Below are 20067 nucleotides of genomic sequence, written 5' to 3'. Positions count from 1 at the left end.
AAAGCCACCGTAAGTGTACATAAGTCAGCCCATTTGTCATCAGGTAAATGTTCACTAAATAGGAAAGGACATTTTGGGGACGCATGTCTGCAAAGGAGAAGAAAATCTGAAGTTGTGCTGGACAGACTGTGTGAGCAAAATATCACTAAAATGTCTGGCCTGACTGCACAACAACAAACCCATATTACAAATCAATTTCCGTACAGTAATTCTAGGAAAGAATCTACCAGGCATCATTATCATACTGTATGATTTTCAGATAACAGCATGTTTGAAGTTGTATAAGGCAATAATTACAAGGTCCCTTATCAAAAGAAAATTGTGCTCAAATATGGTAACACCCACTATACTTTTTAAATCTATGTACATTTGAAAGTATTTATCTATCAAGTGAAATTATTAATGGTCACATATTGTGAAAAGTTAATATACAGTCAAATTACATCTAATAAATAATCACAAAAATAACAAAACAGACTGACGACATAGTATGTAACAATGTAACAACATGATAAGAAGAATTGTTTGAATCACAAACTGACTACATAGTATGTAACAATGTAACAACATGATAAGAAGAATTGTTTGAATCACAAACTGACTACATAGTATGTAACAATGTAACAACATGATAAGAAGAATTGTTTGAATCACAAACTGACTACATAGTATGTAACAATGTAACAACATGATAAGAAGAATTGTTTGAATCATTCCTGGAGTGGCAGGAATGAAGCTTAAAGCAAACTCTACAACAGAAGAAAGAAACTGTTGCAAAAAAGAGTAAAATCCCATGATTGGAGGAACTCCCTGGTCAGCCTCAGTAAGAAGCTGAGATCCCTCATACAATCCTCCAAAGCTAGTTACGAAAACAAAATTGCCACTGATTGTAAAGACAACCACACAGCATTTTATAGCTATGTCAAGAATCTCAAAGACAACACTCAGATCTGCCATGAGTTACAGCACAATGGCACTAAATATACAGAACCAACTAATATTGCCAACATCCTGGCAGATAGGTTCAGTGCTAACTTTAGCCCCCCCTCTCACCCCCTAAAGGGACCATCTCTATACTGGAAGAATGCAACGTTCCTGTAATCATGGCTGCATAAGTAAAAACACACTCCCCAAAGCCAAGAACACAGCATCCATGGGACCGGGCAACATCCCAGGCTGCATTCTACATGAACTGCAAAATGAACTGGCACCCCACCTAAACACCATGTTCAGTCATAGCCTCACCTCAGGCTTTGTGCCCACTGAATGACACACAGTGACAGTTATCCCACTCCACAAAGGGGGAGCCACCACAGACCCCTGGAACTACTGCCCCATTAGCCTAACGAGCCCGGTCTGCAAGGCCATGGAATGTATCATCATGGAACTTATAAACAAAGACATTGGTAATCTCCAAACTCTGGACCCCACCCAGTTCAGGTTTGTAAAAGGCAGATCATGTCTCCTAAACCTGATAGACTTCTTTGAAGCAGTCACCAAAGCCCCAGACGAGGGTAAGATGGTTCACACAACCTATGTAGATGTCGCCAAGGCTTTTGAGACCATCCCCACTCAGGAATTATAGATAAACTCACTAAGCTAGGTATAAATCCCTATGTCACAAGATGGGTTGCCAACTGGCTCACTGACAGAATGCACACTGTGAAAGTAGCAGACTCCAAATCTGACTTCAGACCAGTGAATAGTGGAGTACCACAGGGTTCAGCCCTGGGTCCCCTCCTGTTTGGTATCTACTTTTCTAAAGTACAGGCTAATACAGAAGGTCTTTGGCTAATGAAGTTTGCAGATGACTGCAAACAAGGAGCCATAATCGAAACTCCTAATGATGTGGACATCCTACAAAAGGGCCTCACTGAGACAGATGCCTGGTGTCAAAGCCATGGCCTCAAGCTCAATGCCAAAAAGTGCATTGTCATCCCCTTTGGTAAAAACTCTGTACCCATGAGCTATCACATAGGTGGTAGTCTACTTAACACTGAAAGTGTGATAAGAGACCTTGGGACACACATGGACAGTAGTCTCTCCTTTGATAATCACATCACCACAGTAGTCAGGAAATCCTTCTACGTGGCACACCTCATCACAAAAGGTTTCTCATCCAGGAAAAAAAGAGGTCATTGTTCCCCTCTACTTGTCACTCATTAGACCCATTATAGTGTACAATGCTTCTTTTGGTATGTACCTCACAAGACATCTACAACAACTGGAAAGGCCGCAGAAATACCTCACAAAGACGATTACTGGCCTCAAACAGATGCCCTATGCAGACTGTCTCAAAAAACTCCAGCTTTATTCCATCGCATATCGTCTACTCAGAGGCAATCTCTGCCTAACATACAAAGCTATGTCAAACTCAGAGCTGTTCGACATGCTCCATTTAAAGAAATCCCAATCTCTCTGAGCTACATGCTCTAGGAACTCAAACCTTGTCACCACAATAAACAGAACATGCTGGAGGGATAGATTCCTGTCCCACACACTTTTCATACTTGGGAACAAACTACCTATCTATATCAAACAAAGCTCGTCATTAGCACTCTTCAAGAAAAATCTTGATGATTGGATGGAAAATAGGAAATTCCCCCTGGGGATCACCTCTGTAGCTCTGCTCAACAGGGGCACAGGAAAATAATTTTCTTGGGTGGCGAAAGCCAGGGTACCATTTTGGCTAGGCTTATATAGGAGCTAGGGAAAATAACCTAGTCCCTACCTATGAACCTATAAACATTATATATATATATATATATATATATATATATATATATATATATATATATATATATATATATATATATATATATGGGTCTACTTCATAACATTGAAATTTCATAACGTTGAGACCATAACATCAAAAATTCAAAACACTGAAATCAAAAACATTGAAAACTCAGAACACTGAAACTGTGCTTCATAACATTGAAAACTACATTGCACAAGTAAACAAGATCCTGTCCACCTACAACAACACTTAACTAACAAACACACTACTACATTTCTGCAGGGGGGCAAACCCCCCATACCCTCAGTAAATTAAATATACCAACTCCAAGATCACACTACAGTGGAAAAAAGTTAATTTCCTAACCTCAATGTATGGTGATTGTGATACAGTGAGGTTAAGAAATTTACTTTTCTCCATTGTAGTGCAATCTCGGAGATAATATATTTAATTTACAGGCGTGGAGTGGGGGGCAGATCCCCCCACATGGGGTTTGCAGGCGGGCTTGCCCCCCTGCATAAACATAGTAGAAAGTGTGTTTGCTAGTTAGGTGTTGTTATAGGTGGAGAGGATGTTATTTACATATGCACTGTAGTTTTCAATGTTTTGGGTTTTCAGTGTTTTTGGATTTAGATGTTTTGGTCTCAATATTATGAAATTCAACGTTATGACATTTTAATGTTATGACATAGACCTATATATATATATATATATATATATATATATATATATATAAAATAGATATATGGCATTTTGACAGATCCACACTAGTGTAAAACTTCATGCAGAGTATGACGATACATCGAATCTTGTTATGCCTAATTGTATGACGATACATCGGATCTTGTTATGCTTAATTGTATGACGATACATCAAATCTTGTTATGCCTAATTGTATGGCGATACATCGAATCTTGTTATGCCTAATTGTATGACGATACATCGAATCTTGTTATGCCTAACTGTATGACGATACATCGAATCTTGTTATGCCTAATTGTATGACGATACATCGAATCTTGTTATGCCTAATTGTATGGCTATACATCAAATCTTGTTATGCCTAATTGTATGACGATACATCAAATCTTGTTATGCCTAATTGTATGACGATACATCGAATCTTGTTATGCCTAATTGTATGACGATACATCGAATCTTGTTATGCCTAATTGTATGACGATACATCGAATCTTGTTATGCCTAACTGTATGACGATACATCAAATCTTGTTATGCCTAATTGCCGAATCCACAGCTTATCGAATACACATAATGTCAAAATCTGCATAAGTAGCTGCACTTTGTCTCACTATCTAAATGTGCTCCTTAAATGAGTGACATTGTCTTCTCATGATTTCTGGTTATCCGGTATAAAAATAAGGTTTCATTGCCCAATAGACCAGTATGTTTTTGGGCATGGAAGAAAAGTAGAAAACTTAAGAGAACATAAAAGGACCATGTACGTCACCCAAACACTAACTACCAATCATCTCTGACTCCCTCACTATCTGCATCAATCTGTTTGGTTTTACCCAAATGTTCACTACTGCTACTCGAATAGACAAATGCAGTAATAGGGGGTCCACATTAGACTAGGTCCTCACCACCACCCCCCAAAAAAAAAAATTAACATTGCTGGTGCTTACCTGACACCATTAGTGACCATCTACTGACCTATGCAGTGAGACAATCTAGTCAGGCACATAAACACATAATCTGTAATAATGTCCATACATGACACCCTTAACAAATACAACTAGGATCTTCTAAAATTCTTATCCCTAGATAATGCAGTAACTCATTTTGACAACACACTCCTTAACATACTAAATGAACCCACTCCCATCAATTCAAAACGGTCAAATCCAGCCCCACTCCGTGCATCCAAGAGAAACCAGGCAACTCGTACAAAACAGAGATACAGCTTGGAAAGCATCATCTACTGACAAAACACCACAAAACAACACAAAAATGGAAATATTTTAGTCAGTTTAGGAACCTTTTTAAACAAAAAAATCAGACAAAACTAAATGCTTTTCCAGGCCCCAAGAAAGCCACCAACAGATCCCTAAACTTTTCTGGAAAATAGTCAAAAGACTATTACATCCAGGCCAAATTACAACTCCTTCAACAACTACCACCAGCAACTCAGTCCTTATGGCTACTTAATTTAATTCACATTTCATGCCCTCTGTTCTCTCCCTGTTTAACAACAAACCACCCACCAATTCCACTGTCCCAAACAGTACTAATCACTGCAAAATCCTTTCTCTTCCAACTAGTATCTACCTCTATCAAAAAAACACCTCCTAAAACTGAAAAATCCCCCACCAGCTGCAGACAACCTGGCGCTGCAGATGCTATAGTCATAACCGATCAATTACAGAGAGCTATGCCCCCTCTATATACAAAAAATCCCACATCATACCTGTGCATGAAGGGAAAACATCCACTGACCTCTCCAGTTATTGACCTCTAGTCATTCTACCTCCGCTGTGCAAAATATTAGAGAAATGCATTCATTCCCAACTCCTTTTCCACTTCATAATAACAAACTCCTCTCCAACACTGAACGTGGCTTCCAACTCCACCCCAGCACGACTACTGCTCTGCTCAGTTTTACCAAAATCACAAACTGTAATAGAAACACCAGTGACCTAGCATCCTCCCTCTTCTTAGACATGCCAAAATCATTTGACGCAGTTTTACAACACCTGCGCTATGATGTATTCTCCCTCAGACTCTCCCATACAACCCTTAACTAGATCCACAGCTATCTCACCAACAGACTCCAGGCTGTAAAATGGAAAAGAGATGTCTTCTCCTTTCTGTCTGTCTCCGTTGGCACACCTGAGGGATCTATTCTAGGCCCTTTACTATTCAACACATTCACTAATATTTATTTTTTTATTTATTGACATCTGATTAACAGGAATGTCAAACTGGGTAGGAGCCCATTTTTAACAGAGGCCCAGGGAGAAAAGCTTCAAAGTATTACAAAACTTTTTAAGAACAATAATTTTTCAGTCTTCAAAAACAATAAAAAATCTACAATTTAAATAATTATACCAAATTAGATATAATAAGTAGACATTAAGAATTGATACAAATTATATGACAATGATTTAATATTCAAAGAAATATTAGCCAGTTTACTGAGAAATTAAAGGTAAGTTAGTATAATACAAACAGGAATTGCAATATGAAGTAAGAGAAAAGGAGGCTTCTAGTATATTTTGAGAGAAAGGCAGGGAAGAAAAATTGATAGAAGATATCACGTCTGCGCTACTCCACAAGATGAGCCTGGACTCCTTTTCCTCAGGTGAGGCCTGGCTAAATGACTACCAACTACTTTTAAATGCTAAAAGCACAAATTAATGCTATTTTTATCTAAATCTCTATCGACACAGAAACATTCATTCAACAATACATCAGTAAGTAATACCTCATTTGAAACAGTTTCCAACACAAAGCTTCTTGGTGTCCTAATTGATGATAACGTAAAATATCATCAACACATCACTCAAACCATCAAGAATACTCACCATATTTGTTGGATTTCTTCTACAGAAACAAACTCTTTCTCTTGTACCCAGTCAGACTTTCCTGATAAAACAAAAAATAATAAATACATTTTCAGGAAGTGCTGGTGTTGCTGTATGTTGGGTACTATCCCAGACATGGCTGAGGAAGTGAAAACATATGTACCTCCCTGTGTCTTAGATGAGGTCTATGCTACAGCAGACTCCCACAGAGGAAGACAACTTTTACACATACTTGTATTTACTGGAGGAGTTGCTACGGACATTCACTACTGGGCATGTAAATTCAAGTGTACACAGAAGTGTACTGTTTGAGCCATCACAACACCAGTACACAGTGTGGAAAGGTTACGGAAGTCATCAATCCACCATCATCCACCTGAAGCCATGGCAAGGTCGGAGTATGAATCTGTAACGTCAACACACAGTGTCCGGGAGGCACCACACATTATTGTTGACAATGTTATGAGATCCACCTCAACTGAAGCAGCTGTTGCTTTACTATCCTGAATGGCAATGCTACAACATGTCCATCCACTGTGGCAAAAGGTATGTAATGGTCAGGTGGTGAAATAGTCACCCTGGAAAACCCTAAAGTCAGTCATTGGATATTTAAAACTGAAGGTGCTGCCTATATAAAATATCATGATAATACAGTAGAGCTAACAGCTATTATGCTGAGCAGTATCAAAAATTTATGTGAGTTGCTTTGGAGTCAATATGGCTAATGGATGATGCATTCCTGTGCAAGTGCTCTGTGTGTTGTCAATTGTACAGTGTTCATGTTTTTGTTTATACTTATTGTGGTTATTCCAGATGTGTTCTGTTGTTTTTTTTTCATGGACGTCAAAGAAAACATTTAGGGCATATAACTATTTCTGTCAATAATTATTTGATTTACTCAGTGATAGGCTCAGAGGTTAATACTAGGTTAACTGTGTGTGAGAGCCATTTTTTGCCCAGCCAATTACCCCATATAAGAATCAAACCCTGCACCTTATGTTTGTAAGGTAAGGACCTTAACCATTATACCAACCTCTGACCCCTAAAATGAAACTGATAAAACTCTGTCACTGGCTGTACAATTTGTGTTATGTGAATTTAAAATGGCTGCTCTGAAAAGCGTAGAAACAGAAATATATCTGGTGTTCAAAGCAATGCATGTTTTTTTTTTCCATTTTTCAAAGAACATTTGGAGAAAATTCCAGTCATTGCAACTATCAGCACTATATGTGTCATCTGTTAAAGTGCAGTTATTTGCAAAGGAATTGCTATCTTTGGCATTTTTACTTGTGGAAGATGTGTTTTGTGGATCTGAGGCATTGCAAACACTGTGTCTTGATGACAGTGATCTAGACATGAAGTATTTTGAGGAGATGAATGTGCTGGGGAAACCACATAAATTTGCTGAGAGGCATGGAGTTACTGCCCACTTTCGATGACATTTTCCTGTGAATGTATGAAATATATTTAGCTTAAATCAGCTTTGCCTGCTACAAACACATACGTCATCTGAGGTGTCATACCTCTGGCTGAGATACTTACTAGGACGGATCAGTTGCTATTTCCGGAAATTATACATGAATCCCTGTTTGGCTACACATAAATGTGAGGAACTTATTCAGGCTACAGAACATGGCATGCTGGGAGGCATATATAACATCATCTTAATAGTTCTTGAATTTCTTAGATGGTAGTATATCCAGAGACATAAAACTTTTTTTCAAGCACAGTGGTATTTCTCTACAGGCCAAGCTCCGTCATGTGGGATTCCACTTCAGGCACATACCATGACCCGTTTTTCTGCCCATCTCCAATCTATTCCTCAGCTTCCTGGCAATCATCTGGTTAAGGACCAGCCTTGTGCAATGCCAGGTCTTTACACCTCAGTTTTTCTGTGCAGGTTGCTAATCCTGTACAATACAAAGGCCTTTTCTCATTGTATAGAATTTTCTAGGAATGTAAGCGTTTCACTTTTGCTATGCTGATACTTCCGGATGTTCTTTATAGATTGTTAATACCATCTTGCTCTAGGTATTTTGCACTGGCAGTATGTTTTAAAACTGTACGTACAGTAACATTGATTGAATCTGCATTCGATATTTTATCAGTTGCGTTCTGCATTTGCATCCGTTTTTATTTTAGCAGTCTCTGATAGTAGATGCTTATTGCATAGAATATCAGGCTTGGTGCTGGTATGTGTTGGAATGTGGACTCCTATTGTGTTAATTTTTATTTTCATAGAGTGCTTTCAAGCTGATTTGTTTGAAACCCTAAGAATTGTGTTGATTTATTTATAATTTTGGCAGTTGCAGTTAATGTCGAACGTTAAAGTAACATGTCTCCCCAGGCCGTTGCTGATGCTTAAAATTATGCTAGAATCATTCAGTCCCTGGAAACTAATCTTATACAATATAGAAATGTTCATTGTTAGAAAGAGTGTCATGAATGCAATGTGCCTCTGCATCTCATATTCTTATAAACGTGATGTTATTCCCAGTCTGTAATAACCAAAGTTAAACTGACTTTGCCCAGACATAAGTTCTTGCATAGCAGCATACTTTAAAGTTTATATTCACCTAAATGTTCAAGTAAATGCATTGTAACAGCCCATCATCTTTCTGTGTGTAACTTTTGACATCAGAATGGTTATTTCTCAATGCACAAGAAATTAACATTTAATTGCAGATGGAACTTATATGGAAAATAATATAAAAGAGGCTTTTTGTTGTCTCTCTTCAAAAAAAAAGAGAGTATTTCGATGACTCAATATTATTCACAGCAATGGGTTTCTTCACCTCACAGCTGAGGGGGAGTGCAAATCTCTTAAAGCATCAACTGACTTATAAAGTTACAACAAATGACTCCAACGCTCAAAGCTAATTACATATACTCATGTTGGTAACATTCTGTTAATTAATACTCAGGAGACAAATTTGATTTGATTAGCATGCGCGTATTTTTCCTCCTGTCTTTATTAAATATTTCACTGCTGACACCTGGGATGAATTGAGGAGGATTTCAAATAGCCTTCACTCCTCACTTTCAGACCTTATGATTTTGTCAGGGGACTTGGATATTCATACTGGAGCACTTAATTGTGCTGCAAACGACACAGCTCTGGATTATTTTATTTAACAATTCTTAAAGGCTTACATATTCATTTAGACTGATGGACATTACAAATCTTTTAACACATTATGGACGATGCTTAGAAGAGGCTATGTGTGCATGGGTGGTTGGGGGGTATTGCAACATTATGAATGTTATGCAGTGTCTGTTACTGAGCTGTTATATCTAGGGTGCATTCAAAAGGCTAAAATATTCCTTTTTGCTGAGGCATTACATGAATACATAAATTAAAGGTATCACTTTCTCAGTTATTATGCAGTGCATTTATTTTGACTACCCTTCAACAAATCTATATGATTCAGTGGTTCTCTCCTTAGAAATTTACACCAACATAAGTAAATCAGTTTTTATCCTTCAATATAAAGAACAAAGATAAATCAAAATGTTAACAAAACGAAGACTGGACACGTTATGGTCAAAATAAATGCACCGAATAATCACTGAGAAAACTCTGTCCTGCAGGAGATGACAACTGAGGTGATGGCAAGCAGTGACCAGGAGAGGTGTTACCTGCAACCAGCTCACAGAAGGCAGATACGATTATGTAATAGGAGACAGGGTTAAAGATAACGTTCTCAGACGTACTACCTTTACCTGCAACCAGCTCACAGAAAGTATATAAGGTTATGTGACAGGAGACACAGTTAACGACTGCATTCACAGAAATGTTACCTTTATGTGCAACCAGCTCACAGAAGGAAGATGAGATTATGTATAATCACAGGTGTAGCAGTGATGAAAACAGAAAGGTTATTAGAGGAAGGTGGTGGGAAAAGTGGCAGATAGATTGGTTCTATGCAAGTTACAAACTTCGTCTTAGCCCAGAAGGGCCCAATGTGTCTAGTGTTGGTTTGGAAAGTAACATTTTATGGATTATACCTGTAAAGTAAGATGGACCACTGTAGTTTAAATTAAAATCATCAGCTTTTGCTATAAGAAGTTAAACAACATTCACTGTCATTCATCATTGCTGCTCTATGCCAAACTCTGAGCAAATGCAGAAGACATAAAGTGAAAGCTTTCTTTTGGACCATTTATGGCCATGTGAGTGTTGTGTGTGAATCTAATTTTGACCATATTAAATGTGTAAAAAAGAGATGGCTAGAACCGTAGTGAAAATGGGTTTGGCTAACAGTGGGTAGAACACAAGGAAAATAATACTGGCATATTCATGAGGATTGAGATAGAGCATCCCAGCTATCCACTTCTTCAGAAAGTCAATGTACAATTTTACAATCAATTTCATGACTTTGCAGAGTCACCACACCACGGATGGGTGACAACAATGGAATAATGCTGTATTGCCAATTGGACCGAATCATTTGTACCAGGCTGACACATAGGGGAAGTGGAGAGTTATGTGTGGGATGTAATTTTTGTGAAACAAGTACCAATGTTTCTTTTTTTTTATTTTTAGGAGAGAGCGGAATGTTGGGAAAGGTGCTTAGGAATGGGGGGGTCAGATAGGTAGGGTAAGTTAGGAAGCATCAGCAGACATACAGGACATACAAAATAGACAGGGATGGTGATGGACACAAAAGGTTGATGAATACCATGATAGGGGATAGGTAGGAGGCATCAGAGTCACACCCATGTCAAACATGTGAAAGTGAGAATCTAGTCCTCACCCTCAGAGCTGTCATCACTGTGTCCTGCAGCAGCTGCCGGAGTCAGTGCTGGACATGGCATCACCTTTGCAATGTGATGCAAGACCTTTTCAACCCTGCTGATACATGAACCGAGTGCTCTCTCTCTCTGTGATATCCTCCACCTACCCTGTCAGCTCCTGCCAGATGACAAAATCACCGCCTGCATTAGTACTGCTCCTGGAGGGTACCACTGCACCAGTAGCTGGACCAGAGCTACCTGACGTACCTGCAGCAGATAGGGCAGAGGTTGTGGAGGTAATACTGGCAGGTTGTGACCCTGAAATGCAGGGTGTTTGTACTGCCATCTGTGGAAATATGGAAGACCATGCCTCAATGGTCAGTGTACCTCTCTGTGCTGTTGATTAATTTTCACCAGCAATTTATGCAAACAGCAGATTATTAATAAACTATAACCATCCTCAAAAAACAAGAAAAAAAATTGAGGGAAAGGGTGTTGAGAGACAAAAAAAAGAGATAGTCATGTAACAGTATTGTAAACTTTAAACAAACTTTTATTTGGCAACACAGACAATTATGCTAATTTAATACTGCATGCCATTGAAGCATCCATATATGATGGAAATGTATTTATCTTGTATTAAATAAACAAATATCACTAATGCAATATAAGAAAGAGATGCTTTCACTCAGACACCTTGAGTGACATTTTTTCTGCAAAAGCGCAACTGAAATTTCTCCAATGTCTAATTGAATACAGGACAACTAGTTTGCAGTGACAAGCACTGTCCACATAGTTGCAAACCGGATACTCCTGACAGTGATAGATATTCTCACTCCAACAGTCTAATCAATAAAAAAGGCTCTGTTGCCATGGATATGAACTTTCCTACTGTCTCCGTTATCGGCTTGGTGGATATGGGCATCCTCAGGCAATATAGAAATTGCCTCATGTTTACTAACAAGCCGTTAATTCTCAAACAAACTGATATGGTATGTGAGAGATGTATTTACACAATGTCACTTGAGGCAAAGCTCTCACATAAAAGTACTCCTAATGTCAATAAGGTTGTCAGTAGTTCACATGCTGCACCCATCACACACAATTCAAAGCAGATCTATAGACCCACATATACTAAGGCACTTACATATAATCTTCATAAACCACAATGACCTCCTAGACAATGTACACATAACAAATACCCTAAGCAGCCCCAAACACACTCATTCAAAACAACACCCACATCAACACATAGAGCTAATAAGGCAAGTCACCACACAATCCAACATTCTAGTCATTGGAGACTCCATTGCGAGACACACTGATGTCCATCTCACCAGGCTGAGTAAGGAGAAAGGTACGTTCAGTTGCTTATCAGGGGCTAGGATCCGCAACATTACGCATGCACTCAGGTCATTCGATCAGAATTGCCAATGCGACTCAGTCATAGTCCATGTGGGAGTAAATGACCTGAGATGTACCTGTCTAGAATATATGAAGAGAGACATCATAGAGCTTTTGGAATATGTGTCTCAGGCTCCTATGAGCCTAGCATTCAGCTGCATTTTACCTTCTTCAAGGATGATGCCGCAATATGAACAAAAGATGATTGAGTTTAATAATTGGCTTAGTTTCTGGTGTCATTCTAAGGGAGTGCAATATTTGTCAGCATGGACAGAGATGGTCAACAGACCACGCTGCTTTGCCAGGGATGGTCTGTACCTCCCCCCTCTAGGCTTTTGATTATTAGCTAAAACATTGTCTTCCCCCATAGTGCCTTTTTAACTCAATGCCAAACTGAAAGTACTTCTGACAAAGCAAATCAAAACTAAGAAAATCTATTGGTATTACTGCTCAATGCTATGAGCCTAAACAAAAAACTCCACTCCCTAAAAGCTCTCTTTACCCTAGAGAATGCTGATGTCTGCGCGGTCTCAGAGGCATGGTTTAAAGCTGCTGACAGCACACCAACAGTGCAGGGTTATAATGCCTTCCACACATTTAGACCAGCTACTTCACAGGCAGGGAATAAAGGTGGCGGTGTCTCTATTTACATAAAACATAAATATACTTCAAGGCTGGTCAAACAGGACAATGCACTTGAGCTGCTCCATGTTCAAATCATGATAGGTAAAATCCAATACCACTTCCTTGCAAGTTATAGGTCTCCCTCTACGACCCAGGATACCCATACTATGTATTTAAACTTATTAGAAACACTAACCATCCAACCCAAAACCATATTCATGGGTGACTTTAATTACCCCACTGGGTAAATGAGGATCCTATATGACATCAAACACACATGCACAGAGATTCCAGGATTTTGTAAACACAAACTCCCTGGACCAGATAGTCAATACACCAACCAGGGGTGCAACCATACTGGATCTGGTCTTCACTAATATGGAAGACTGCTGCACACCCCCCTCCCCTACTGTAATGCCTTCCCTGGTAAGGTCAGAATACAAAATGGTCTCCTTTGAAGTAAAAATAAAACCTGGACTCCCAGCTAAACCAGGAATATTCAGGAAATATCCTAAGGCTAATCTCCTATAAAGCCCCTATAAACCCTGAGAACACTTCTGCCTGTGCAGAACTGTTCACAGAAACCCTGTACAAGCATGTTAATAGCTCCACAGAGGCAGCTGTACCCACCAGGAATAAGTACAGGACTAACTCAAAAACAAGCCACCCTGGTGGAATCACAAAATCAATAGGCTGTATAACAGGAGGACGAAAATCATGACAAAAATTAAGAAGTGCAGCAGGATAATAGCACTCTCATTAAACTAAACAAACAACTCAGAGGACAAATAAAGTCTACCAAAGCCAAATGTGTGGTAAGTTTGGCCTCCCAGGCCAAGGACAACTACAAAGCATTCTTTAGCTATGTCCACAACGTCAAAGGCAATACACAATTATGTGCAGAGCTCACTGTAAATGGAGCCACCTATAATGAGCCAGAAGATATAGCAAACCTCCTGGGTGATAAATTCAGCTCCAACTTTACTCCTCTCTTCCCCCTCAAACTTCCCTCGGAAAATATCATCAAATATAACTCTCACTATCACCAGGGCACAGGTCTTTAATGCTCTCGCTAAGACCAAGAACACTGCATCAGTGGGCCCAGACAATATCCCAGGATGTCTTCTAAATAGCATGAAACATGACCTATCAGGGCCTCTGGAATTACTATTTAACTGTAGCCTCCAAACAGGCTTCATGCCTCATGAATGGAGAATGGTAACAGTTATCCCTTTGCACAAAGGTGGGTCATCTACAGACCCTGGAAACGACAGACCCATAAGTCTCACTAGTCTTATATATAAAGTCATGGAAAGAATTATCATGGAGATGATCAACAGAGATATAGTAAACCTCCAGACACTGGACCCAGCTTGGTTTCATAAAGGGCAGATCATGCCTACTCAGCTTGGAGGACTTCTTTGAGAAGGTCACCAAAGCAACGGATGAAGGCAAAATTGTTCACATTGCCTACCTTGACCTGGCCAAGGCATTTGACACAATACCCCACTTGGGCATTGTTGGCAAACTCAAGAGGTTAGGTACAAACCCGTATGTCACCCAGAATGATACCACAATATAAGGACAAAATGATTGACTTCAACAATTGGCTAAGCTTCTGGTGTCATTCAAAGGGGATCCAGTATCTGTCTACCTGGGATGACATGACTGACAGACCACGATGCTTTGCCAGAGATGGTCTGCATCTGTTTCCCCTGTGATTCAGGTTACTGGCTAAGGCTCTTGCCACCCCTATAGTGCTTTTTTAGGCAAAGTTCAAAGGACAAAACCACCACCGTAACAGGTACAAGCATGCAAAATCTGAAGGTAATGCTACTCAATGCTAGAAGTCTAAACCTCAAAATGCACTCTCTCAAGACACTCCTAAAAATGGAGAACATAGTATCTCTGCAGTAACTGAGACCAGGTTCAAGGGTCCATAGAGCACCCCTGCAATACCAGGCTACAACTCTTACCACACTTTTCGGCCACCAAACCAGGAACGAAACACTAAAGATGGAGGAGTGTCCATATTCACCAAGGATATTCACACCACCAGGTTAGTTGCCCAACACAATGCGTCTGAAATTCTCCAGGTGCAACTAACACTAGGTAAGACTGCAATCCAAATTGTAACTTGCTACAGATCCCCCACCATGCCCCAAGATTCTCACTACACCTTTCTAAACATACTGGAAAATATTAATATACAACCAAACACCCTAATACTGGGTGATTTCAACTACCCTGCCATTAACTGGGAAAACTACTCATATGCCAACACCTTTGCTCAGCGGTTCTTGGAATTCATATATTCCAATGCCCTGGATCAACTAATCCATAGTCCCACCAGGGGCTCCAATATCTTAGACCTGGTCATTACCAACATGGGAAATCGATGCTCCACACCTATGGTCACCCCTTCGTTGGTCAGGTCAGACCATAAGCAAATCACCCTTAACATCCACATCCCACCCCCACCCCCCAGTAAGGAAACCTCCATAAAAAAATTCTCCAAAGCCAACTTCATGCTACTCAAGTCAGAAGTGACAAACTTCATGACACCCATGCAGTCGGGAACTGAAAGTTCGACTGCTGAGTCTTACACTAAGGCACTGTACAAGCACATCCACTCATGCATAAATCATGCCATCCCAAATAGAACCAAGATGCTCTCCTCCAAAAAATTAAGCCAATCTAGTGGTCCCGTGCCATAAATAAACTATACGATAGAAGGAAGAAACTGTTACAGAAAAGAGGAAAATCCCAGGATGCAAAAACCTCCCTTACCAGCCTCAGTAAGAAGCTGAAATCCCTCATAAAATCCTCCAAAGCTAGTTACGAAAAAAAAATTGCCAAAAATTCAAAGAAAACCACAAGGCATTCTATAACTATGTCAAGAATCTAAATGGCAATGCTCAGATCTGCTCTGAGCTACAGCAGAATGGCATTAAATATACTGATCCCAAGGATATTGCCAATATCCTGGCAGATCGATTCAGTGCCAACTTCACCCCCTCTCACCACCTAAATGACCCATCTCAATACTGGAAGATTGCCAAATTCTGGTAATAACAGCCACACAGTTAAAAAATGCACTCTCCAAAGCCAAGAATACAGCATCCATGGGACCAGATGACATCCTGGGCTGTGTACTACATGAACTACAAAATGAACTGGCACCTCACCTAAGTGTCATATTTAATCATAAACTCACCTCAAGCTTTGTACCCACTGAGTGGTGCACAGCTACAGTTATCCCACTACACAAGGGGGGATTGACCTTGGATCCCGGGAACTACCGCCCCATCAGTCTGACTAGCCTGATCTGCAAGGCCATGGAACGTATTATCATGGAACTTATAAACAAAGACATTGGCAACCTTCAAACACTGGACCCCACCCAGTTTGGGTTCATGAAGGGCCGATCTTGTCTCCTGAACCTGACTGACTTCTTCAAATCAGTCTCCAGAGCTGTGGACGAGGGTAAGGCAGTCCACACAGCCTATCTGGATCTCAGCAAGACCTTTGACACCATTCCCCCACTCTGGAATCATAGATAAACTTACTAAGCTGGGCATTAATCCCTACATCACTCAATGGGTTGCCAACTGGCTTACTGACAGAACCCACACTGTAAAAGTAGCTGACTCCAAATCCAGCTCCAGTCAAGTGACAAGTGGAGTACCTCAGGGTTCAGTCCTGGGACCTCTCTTGTTTGGCATCTACTTCTCTGAAGTACAGGCCAACACTAAGGGACTCAGGCTAACAAAGTTTGCAGATGACTGCAAACTGGGAGCCATTACTGAATCCCCAAGTGATCTGGATACTCTACAAAAGGGCCTTACAGAAACAGATGCTTGGTGTCAGAGCCATGGGCTCAAGCTCAATGCCAAGAAATGTATAGTTATCCCCTTTGGGAGAAAAACATGTACCCGTGAATTACCACATAGGTGGCAGCACACTAAACACGGAAAGTGTGATAACAGACTTAGGGACACAGGTGGACAGTGGTCTCACCTTCAATAACCACATCACCACAACAGTCAGGAAATCCTTCTATGTGGCACACCTCATCACTAAGGGCTTTTCATCCAGAAAAAAAGAGGTCATTGTCCCTCTGTACTCATCCCTCATTAGACCCATTATAGAATACAATGCCCCATTTGGTATGTACCTCTCAAGACATCTGCAACAACTGGAAAGGCCTCAGAAATATCTTTATAGAAGAATCACAGGCCTAAAGCAGATGCCCTATGCTGACCACCTTAAAAAGCTCCAGCTATACTCTGTCGCATATCATCTACTCAGAGGCAATCTCTGCTTAACATACAAGGCCATGTCAAACCCAGAGCTGTTGGAATGCTACACTTAAAGAAATCCGAATCCCTCAGAGCCACATGCTCCAGGGATCTAAACCTTGTCATCACAATAAACAAAACATGCTAGAGGGATAGGTTCCTGACTCAGAGACACCCCAGACTCTGGAACAGACTGCCCATACATGTCAAGCAGAACGCCTCTTTGGCCCTCTTCAAAAGCAACCTTGATAATTGGATGGAAGAAAGGAAATTCACCCCAGGGATCACGTCAGTCACCCTGCTAGACAGGGGTCCAGGGAAGTAAATAGTGTGGGAAGAAATAGCCAGGGAATTGTTATGGCTAGGCTTGTATAGGCCCTAGGGCCAATAGTCTAGTACCAACCTATGAACCTATAAACCTATGGATATCTAACTGGCTCACAGACAGGACCCAGGAAGTTAGAACTGGAGAGTCCACCTCTACAAAGAGGCCAGTCACAAGTGGAGTCCCTCAGGGATCAGTCCTTGGACCACTCATTTTTGGCATTTACTTCTCAAAAGTCAAAGCCAATGTCAGTGGTCTCTGGCTGACGAAATTTGCTGATGATTGCACTTACACAAATGTTCTCCAGGAGGGGCTGATACAGAGAAACAACTGATGTCAGAGCCATGGACTAAAACTAAACACCAAGAAATGCACAATAGTATCCTTTGGGAACTTATCCATCCCTGGTAACTATCATACTGACAACACACCCCTTCACCCTTTAGAGGTGTCTGAGTAGTCAGGGACATAGGGACACACATAGAAAGTAGTCTAACCTTTTATCATCATGTGTCTACAGTGGTGAGGAAATCATTCTGTGTTGTGCAACTTATAAACAAAGGTATGGCATCTCAGTCCAAGGAAGTCATTATTCCACTGTATTCAGCATTTATCAGACCTATCATTGCGTACAATGCCTCCCTTTCGTATATACCTAACCAGGCATATCCAACAACTGGAATGCCCACAGAGGTTCCTCACTAAAAGAATACAGGGCATAAGTACCATGTCCTATGCAGACCGCCTCAAGGCCCTATACATGTTTTCTGTCTCCTACAGGCTTTTGTGGGGAGATCTAGGTCTGGCATACAGGGCATTGTCAACTCTGATGAACCTCCTGCATATCCACAAAACAAACAGCACCAGAATTACCCATTCTAAAGACTTAAACCTTGCCTGTGATATAAATAGGACCTGCTGGAGAGATAGGTATGTATCCCAGAGACTACCCCATCTATGGAACAGGCTCCCCATCTATGTGAAGCAGAGCTCCTCTCTAATCCAATTCAAGTGCAACTTGGACAACTGGATGGGAAACCAGAAATTCATCCCTGGTTTGGCACCTACGGCTCTGATGCAAACAGGTAACCTGTAAATGGTTCATCTCCCAGCCCCATGCTTACACTTAACAAGGGTATCAGAACTCATTAGAGATTTGGGATGCATGGCTAGGCTTAAAAAGGCCCTTGTGGTCATTATCCTAGTAAACACCTATGGACCTATTTCCCTCTGAACCCATGATACTTACCGATCTCAGAGGACCTTCATTGCAGAAAGTAGTCAGTTTAGAGTTGGTGTATAGTAGGACTTATCTAACCTCAGATGCTCTTTGTTGCAAAAAAACAATCAGTTCAGAAATGGCACAGAGGTCCTTTGTTGAAGAAAGCAAGCCATTTAGCATTGATGTGTTGTGGGACATACCTGAGTTCAGTGGCCCTTCAATGCAGAAAGTAATCAGTTAGAGATTACGCATAGTGGGTCTTACATGGTGTCAGAGGCCCGTTGTTGCAGAAAGCAATCAGTTTAGAGCTGGTGCACAGCAGGATGTACCTTAACTTGGAGACCTTTCATTGTTGAAAACAATGAATTTCAAAGTTACAGTTAGTGGGATTAACTTGACTTCAGAAACCTTTGGCTGGCATTTAGTAGGATTTACTTGATTTTAGAGACCCTTAGATGCAGAAAGTAATCAGGTTAGTGTACTGTGTCTTACACGACCTCAGAGCCTTTCATTGCAGAAAGCAAGCACTTTCGAACTGATGCATAGCAGGACTTACCATACTTCAGGGGTCCTTCATTGTAAAAATCAGTCAGTCTAAAGTTAGTGTGTCATTGGGGCTTACCTGACCTCAGAGGAACGTTTTGCAAAAGCAGTCAAATTAGAGCTGGGGTGCAGCATAATATACCGGACCTCAAAGGTCATTCATTGCAGACACCAGTCAATTTAGAGCTGGGGTGTAGCATAATATACCGGACCTCAAAGGTCATTCATTGCAGACACCAGTCAATTTAGAGCTGGGGTGCAGCATAATATACCGGACCTCAAAGGTCATTCATTGCAGACACCAGTCAAATTAGAGTTGTTGTGTAATGAGATGTACCTGCAATCAGACGCTCTTCACCATGGAAATAAATCAATTTAGACTTTGTACATATCTGGACTTACCTGACCCTAGATGTCATTCTTTGGTGAAAGCAATCAGCTTAAAATTGTGTTTTTATTGTAACCTACATACCCCAGATGCCGTTCATTGAGGAAAGAAAAATCAGTTAAGGGCTTGTGGGTAGCAGGACTAAACTGATCAGAGGCCATTCATTGGTAAAAGTGGATCTAAAAGGACTGATGATGACATCAGAAAGAAAAGGAGTGTAGTATTGCTGGAAATTA

Source organism: Protopterus annectens, chromosome 2.part1, assembly GCF_019279795.1.
Source record: "Protopterus annectens isolate FY-2018-M chromosome 2.part1, PAN1.0, whole genome shotgun sequence".
NCBI classification, from domain to species: Eukaryota; Metazoa; Chordata; order Ceratodontiformes; family Protopteridae; genus Protopterus; species Protopterus annectens.
This window is presented reverse-complemented; position numbering follows the sequence as displayed.